The sequence below is a fragment of the Penaeus vannamei genome, chromosome 10 (assembly GCF_042767895.1).
Source record: "Penaeus vannamei isolate JL-2024 chromosome 10, ASM4276789v1, whole genome shotgun sequence".
Classification (NCBI taxonomy): domain Eukaryota; kingdom Metazoa; phylum Arthropoda; class Malacostraca; order Decapoda; family Penaeidae; genus Penaeus; species Penaeus vannamei.
This window is the reverse complement of record NC_091558.1, coordinates 38,050,472-38,058,779: the sequence shown is the minus strand read 5'-3', so window position 1 is coordinate 38,058,779 and position 8,308 is coordinate 38,050,472. Positions and strand designations below refer to the sequence as shown.

Sequence of the window (8,308 nt, the reverse complement as noted above, 5' to 3'; positions counted from 1 at the left end):
GAGAGAGAGAGAGAAGGGGATGGGGGGGAGAGGAAGAGAGAAGGGGGTGGGGGGAAGAGAGAGGGAAAGGGAGAGAGACAGAGAGACTACAATTAGACAGACGATATAAGAAGCTTCGGTCATTGATATGAAATTAGCAATATAAGCCTACAAAGTTGGTTTACAAACTTTATTTACAATCGTCACCAAATAATTTCTTTTCGATCCACCCATATCTCTTTTATTCTATTTTTTCTCTCACTCTCCTGCATTACCCTTGTGATCATAGTTGATATACGCATCATAAGCATTATTTTGAATCTTCAAAAAGAATGAGAGGAATAGATTTGGAGAGAAAGAGAAAGAAAATATTCAGAGAATGACCATCATCATTTATATTCTTAGTATATGTATCATCATTATCGTTTTAGTCATTGTCGTTATAAGTAATACTGCTATCTCTTTTACAATATTTATGCACTATCCCTACCATGCTGACAATAACCATATTACTGTTCTAAATATCATCATCTTGCCACTGCATACTCCGTGGATATCAAATTCGTATAGATAAAAGTAGATTAGTTAGTTAAATCTATTGCTCATAAGTATTTTGGAAATACATAATGATCATGACATTAACATAAAAATAACGACAGCAATATTACTTACTATGCAATGAAAACAAGAATTACAATGAGTATTAAATAATGATGTGAAATAATAACATAACTAATCTTGTTATTCAATACAGGCATTGTCAATGACAACAATGCCAACGACGGGAAAACCTGAAAGGACTTCAAATAGCTATGAGTCGACTGAACGTAAAGGTAAACTTCGTGTCTGCAGCTTGGCTGACGTGGCATTTCATTACGCAAACCACGAACGAATATTAAAAAGAATATACATATTCATAATTGCTTAGTCATGAGATTGTCTTTTTGCAAGCATAATCCATGTTCAATTAGTTTTTGCTCATAAAAGAGAAGCTAAATTTTTACCAAATAGTATGACTCATTAAACATATTTCACTTTGATGAACATATTTTTCTGTTGCTATTACTAATTCTCACTTAGATGTTTATTGCGTCTTAGCATAGGGAGAGAGAGAGAGAGAGAGAGAGAGAGAGAGAGCGAGAGCGAGAGGGAGAGAGAGAGAGAGAGAGAGAGAGAGAGAGAGAGAGAGAGAGAGAGAGAGAGAACGAGAGAGAGAAGGGGGGGGGGTGGAGATCAGCGATCACTGTTACCATTTGATTTTGAAATATTATGTGAATACTAAATTGCCAATTATACAAAGGATAATGCCATGGGTATCACATTCTTACGAGTAAATGTATAGACATAGCATTTTGTATTCCTTAGAAGCGAATACATGCAATTTATCCCTAATAGTTCCAATACTTCTGTGCCATTAGCATCATTAGCAATTTTTCTATTTCTTGATTTTTCTAATCACTATCATTATCATTAATTTTATCATTATTATTATCATCATTAATAATACCATAATATTTTGTTATTACTGTTGGCATTATTATTACTATCTTTATTGTTATCATCATAATCACTTTTCTTATTGTGATCATAAATTTAGCCTCTTTTTCTTTTCCTTTTCTTTTTTTATATTTTCCTCTTCTTCTGATTATGATTATGATGTTATTATCATCCTCTTCACCATTTTATTCGCAATTTAAGTACAGGTAAAATGTTTCTCGCCACAACGGCAGATACAGATATTTGCAATGTGAAGTTCTTCCGAAACGCTGTTCATTGCTGATGCTTTCGCCAGAGGAAGCCACGGCATTATCAAAGCCAAAAGCCAATGCATATTTTCTCTGCGATTGTCACGAGGCGGCACTGGTGCGACGAAGGAAATAAGAAAAGGGAGGGAAAAGAAAATATGGCAATGGGAGCAACAAGAAATGAGGGATACATCGAGAGTGATGCAGGAAAGTGAGAGGAAAAGATAGAATCAGAGATACAGGTGAATCGAGAAGAAATCATTTGGTGACGATTGTAAATTTGTAAACCAACTTTATTGGCTGTCAGTTAATATTACTAATTTCACAGCATTGATGACAGTTTTTAATATCGTCAACAGAACTAGGAATTTTGTCAACAAGCAGAAAACAATATATGAAGAAAGTTTATGATTAGAAATTTGTTTAGATCAAATGCACAACAAACGATGGCAGTTTAAATGAAAAGTTAGATTGCTCTTACAGCGTACAAGTCTGAGACAGTTTCAACAATTTTTGTTGATACCTTTATCATGGAGAGATTCCGACTTTCACTTGGTAATAACACGCATGCGCAGACAATCCACGGAATCAAAAGACGCATTTTTTTTTTTTTTTTTTTACCTCACAATCTTAAGTGTTGTTTCCTATCCTCTGAGTTGTCAGGAAGAAAAAAGGCTCTAAAGCATAATCATTTGATTCTTGGTCACTGACAGCTGTGATGCGCAAATAAAGTGCTATGCGATGGCATCCTAATAATAGTCTCTGCGAAGGTTACATTCTACAAAATTGGGTTTAATTCCCTATTGGTAAATTTCGCCTATTATTGTGTCATCCCTTGCACATCTATTTACTTATCTAATAAATGTAATGTTATTACCAGTATGTTGTGTTCTCTGTGCTTTACATTCTTGCTAATATGCAGTTTAACATTCGGGTAAAATACCCATTCAGCGTAAACGTAACTTGAATAATGATATGAGGAAAGTGGGAATGTTGAAGGTAGAGAGAAAGAATGACAAGAGAGAAATCAAATAAAGCGAAGGAGAATCTGCAGGTTAATCGCCGTTTCTCTGGATCTGTGATGCAGAATGAATTGGTTTTTCTTATCTATTTTTCTAAGATTAGAGTATGGAAGACAAATATAGAAGTTTCTCGAGCAAATGGATAGCATATTAAACCAATGACATCAGCAAAATGATTACCTCTATTTTACGTGATTAGAACCGCCATCCTCTATAGATTGTAAGATGCGGCTTACCATTGTTTCTCTTTGTAGAAATAATTATTCCTCATTGGATAAAAAAGGGAAAATAAAGCTCACACAATAACATCAAACAATAATGTTTTAAATAAGTAGGAACTATTTTCAATATGCTTTAACATAATATTCAATCATCATTCTCAACCCTCCACAAGCAACGGTGGTGCACTGGTAAGGCGCGTGACTTTCACTCGGAGGTCCTGCGTTCGGTTCCCGTCATGCCAAGTGAACGAGGTGGTTTCACGCAGGTACCCCGTTGCCCTAACGTTTTACTTGTTTCTTTTAGATCTTTGTTTTATTGGGTATACAATTCTCAAAATAGGACTTTAAGCGTTTTAAAAATCAGGTTTGCAATATTATGCAATTTAAATTCCATTCGTAGACGATCAGGCTTACGCCAGAATTTAGGAATTAGGAAAAAAATATCTTGCAAATCTCTTGTGCTGCTTTCACTCCATTCCTTATTTTTCTCAAGTCATCTCACCTGTCTCACGAACGCCATCTAACTCTCAATCAACTAATTTATTTATCGTCAGAGATAATATGACCGCGTGACGCAAAGGACACGACATCAACAGTCGCCTTCGCAGTTTGGTTGACGAAAAGCCCGTCTTTGTTATAAATATACCTTTTTCCCCTGCGTGTTTGGCCGTATTTTTACAGAGATAGAGTGAAGCAAATATAAAAGAATTTGAAATGTGAAATGTCTTCTTATCCGACGCGTATCATTTAGTCATTGTCAGCCCTAAAAGTCAGCTCTTTCGATTCTGCCTTCAGGATGTTGGAATAATACGACGCCTGAGACAGAAAGGAAGAGAGAAAAAGGAAGAGAGGGAAGAAACGTGAAAATGAAAGCTCAAGAAAAGGGACTTTTTAAGTGCAGTAAATACGACCGATAAATAGAGATGCAGATGTATCTGGAAAGGTGACATATTTAACTCCCATATTATTGTAAATACTTTTACCAAATGAAGAGTTGACATTTTAAAAGCTAGAATGGAACGCATATTTCCAGCACTTCTACGAACCAGGAGTTAGTTTCTCCGCCAGGTTTTGTGAATGAAAAAAGACGTCTATATAAAGGCAGGAAATTGCAGAATAGACACAAAACACAATATACTGATGGGAAATTTCCATACGATAAAGAATAATTCATAAAACATATTTAGACGCATGTTTATATATATATTGTTGGCATACCCAGTGAAGTTACCATTATCGTTGTTATGAATACGCATTATCAATAGAATGCGTATTTAAAAAATACCAGTAAGCCACACAGTTTATTTACAGGTGTAACGACACTCGTTTACGAATCTACATTCATTTCTCGAAATTTGGGTTTCGAGGAGTCAGCAGTAATATACTATATAGTTCGATCAGAAACAGCATCCAATTTGGTATCATATTTCTTAGGGTTACATAGCTACATTCGTTCCCAACATAATACACTATTCATCTCACTGAGTTTCATATTCCCTAAGTTTATATAACTGCATTCGTTCATCTCATACATATACCTCGACAATCATCCATTAGCAGATGGACACGGGACAACTATATGCTGATATCCATTTTACAAAAATCAAAATATCTAAGACTTATCACCGATGATTCCTAATGAATATCTATAATGCAGTCCCGTTTCTTCCATTTTTCTATAACATATTTCTCCCCAACTCGTTACTTTTTGCAACAGTTTAGTAGCCATTTCAATATTTGTCCAATATTAAGGGATGTTCAGCTGTTACCATGATAATAACAGGAATGATAATGATGAAAATAAAAATAATAATAACAATAATTATAGTTATAACAGTAATATCAATAAAATCAATCATAGTTATGACAACAAAATAGGTACTAATGCTAAAACTGAAAAGAGTACAACTACAAGAGGTAATAACAAAAATTATAATGATAATTATAATCACAACAGTCATGATAATGATTATAATATGATAAAATCAATATTATTATCGATATTGATAATTATAACGATGATGAAGGTGATGGTGATGCGATGATAATGATGATGCTATTTAGAAAAACAGTAATAAACGTTATTGCCATCATGGTGGGGATAGTGTATACACATTATAAAAGAGATGACAGTATAACTTACAACGACTATGATTAAAACGATAATGACAGTACTAAAAATGTTAATGATAATAGCCAATCTGAATTTTTTCCATATATCTCTCTCTAGATGTATTCCATTCCTTCTAAAGAATGGGAGGATGATAGATATATCAAATATGATAACAAGGGCAATGCGGGAAAGTCAGAGAAAAAATAGAATAAGTGAGATATGGTGGATCGAAAAGAAATAATTTGGTGACTATTGTAAATAAAGTTTGTAAACCAACTTTGTATTTTGACAGCTTATATTACCAATTTCATATCAATGACCAAAGTTTCTCGCCTCGTCTGTCTATTTGGCGTCTCTCCCCCCCCCCCCCCCCTCTCTCTCTCTCTCTCTCTCTCTCTAGTGCCTATCCCTAAAATATCGAGTATTATTTCTGAACATCATTGGAAATCAGCTTTAATCTTTGAACCGTTTTGTACATTTAACCCTTATGAACGATCGTCTTAAAAGTAGTTTCAGAGAATATTCCATGTCAACGATAAACATTAATTTCATGGTCATTGGTGTACATTCGAATTCCTGTTATACGTTTTTATCATACATTTCTTATAATTTTCTATTGAAGTAACAGCTTATACCCAACCGCAGTATAAGATGAAATGTAAAGAATTGTATCTCATACGGCTCAAAATAGAAGATATATGATTAGCACAGGATCCAGCTGTCATAAAGCAACAGTAGTAGTATTTCACACCTTGGTAGCTGTACTGTCTGGTTTGTCTACTTTGTATTTGTATGCAATTGCGGACCAAAATAACACTCATATATTTCATGACACTGTGAACTACAGTAACAATATACCTTTCAATATATATAAATAATTATTAGCTACGGTAAAAAGATAATTCTTCTCTCTCTCTCTAAGCAAAGTGGATAACACTAAGCAGGATAAAACAAATTTTGCTTCTTTTGCCTCATTCCTTCCTTCCACCTTTCCTACTTCATCTTCGTTTTTATTCCTTTGTCTCCATCACTTGTTCGTCTTCTTCCTCCTCTCAGTCTTTGCTTCTCTTATATTCAAAATGACAGCAAACTCGTGAACACGCGCAAAAAAAGAAGAAGAAAAAAAAACTCTTAATTCCTTCATACTCCTTCGTACTGAAAACACCACAGAAAGACACAGAAACAAAAGTAAAAATATAAATGGAACTGCTGGTAAGTAGATAGAGATGCAAACAAAAATTCATAAAAAAAATTTCTTAGTCTTGTATCCGTCGGGGATCGAACCCGAGTCTGTCGCGTAGAAGGCGACCGTGCTAACCACTACACAACAGATACATAAACAATATATGTTGATTTTACGATAATTATATTGTAGCTTTCACGAGAACTCATATTACACATATATATGTTATGTTACACACACGTGTGTGTGTGTGCGTGTACTTTCACAAAAAGAGTAAGATATCATATATTAAACCTTAGATGTCATATATTAAACCATTGCACTGAAATATATCCAGTCTTAGAAAAATCAAATAGCCCACTGTTGTTACTATTATCGCTATCATCAATCCTTTCCACAGATCTCTATCGACATTACCATTAGGATACCTATTTCGGAATTACCAATGAGCCATATAGTTTATTTACAAGTATTCCACTCTTGTTTGCAAGTTTACTTTTATTTGTCGGAATTTGTGGTTAAAGGAGTCAGCAGTAATAATTTAATATATTCCTAGATCACAAATAATACAATTTATCTCCATTACATACCTATTTCAGATATATATTTCCATTTGTTCACTGATTTCATATCCTCATGAGTCTATATAACTGCATTCGTTCATCTCATGCCTATTCCTCGACAACCATCCATTAGATGAGTGTTGGACAACTGTGCTGATATCTATAATACAAAAGTCAAGATATCTACGCCAGTGAATCCTACTCAATATGTCCCTTCAATTTTACATCTAAAGGATTTGGAAAGAACATCCAAGTGAGAGAAGAACAGGAAAGATTTCCTCTTCTTTGATTTAAACCCCTAGTAATCATATCAATAATGATGATAATAACAGCAGTGATAATCATTACGGCAGCAGCAATTAAAGTAATTATGAAAACAGTAGAAAACGTATAATTGGTAATTAATGACATAGTTCACAAAAAGGAAATAGTTTCTACGTACCTTTGCTAATCTTATAATGAAGTAAATCAACTGAATCCTTTGTTGTTAAACATTTTCTCCGTTTTTTTTTTGTTTTTTTTATGCTCAGCCGAGAGAGAGAAAAGATGTTTGGTCATAAACTTTGTAAATGCATGTGAATATTTTATAGTGTAATGGATCAAATACTGACAGCAATTAGAGAAAATAGTTCATCGTCGGGTATGATTAGCACATTAGATAAGAACTTGAGAGGAAAATATATGGCAAATGTAACTCGTCTTGTAGTTGAGGGATGTAGTAATAACTTGTTACTGAAGACTGTGAACATCAAGTTTGTATAGATAAAAGTAGACTCGTAAACTAAAACTATTGACAGGTGCTTTTGAAATACATAATGGACACATTAATATAAAAATAATGACAGCAGTACGATTGAGAACGCAATGAAGACAAGAATTATAATGAGTATTGTTGCATAATGATGGGAACTAATGATAACATAACTAATCATGTTCTTAAATACAGGAATTGTTAATTACAACTACCAATGACGGGGAAATTTGAAAGAACTTCAGTGAGGTATAAATCGCCTGAAGGTAAAGGTAAACTACGTGTCTGCATCTTGGCTAACGTGGTTTTCATTAAGCAAACCACGTAAGTATCTTTATGAAAGTGCATATTGGTAATTATTAGCTACTGTATAAAAAGAGATCATTCTTCTCTCCTGTGAATTCGCATTTCTTATCTAAAGAAGGCACAGTGGAACGAAGATAACACTAAGCAAGATAAACAGAAATTGTTTCTTTTGCCTCTTTCCTTCCTTCCACCTTTCCTACCCCGTCTTGATATTTATTTATTTCTCTTGATCACTAGTTCGTCCTCTCTTCCTCCTCCCAGTCTTTGCTTTTCATATTAAAAATATGAAAATAAACTCGTGAAAACGCGTACAAACACTAACAAACAACCAAGCAAATCAAAAAATCCAAAATCACACCTAATTTCTTCATACTCCTTCGTATTGTAAACACCAGAGAAAGAGGCAGAAACAAAAGTAGTGGAAT

The 8,308-nt window shown here is 34.0% G+C and overlaps 1 non-coding gene across 1 annotated transcript; it reads right to left on the bottom strand.

The window, feature by feature from the left end:
• Positions 1-6,343: 6,343 nt before the first annotated feature.
• TRNAR-UCU (transfer RNA arginine (anticodon UCU)) lies at positions 6,344-6,415 on the bottom strand. Its single transcript has one exon. It is a non-coding gene; the product is annotated as a tRNA-Arg (tRNA).
• Positions 6,416-8,308: the final 1,893 nt, after the last annotated feature.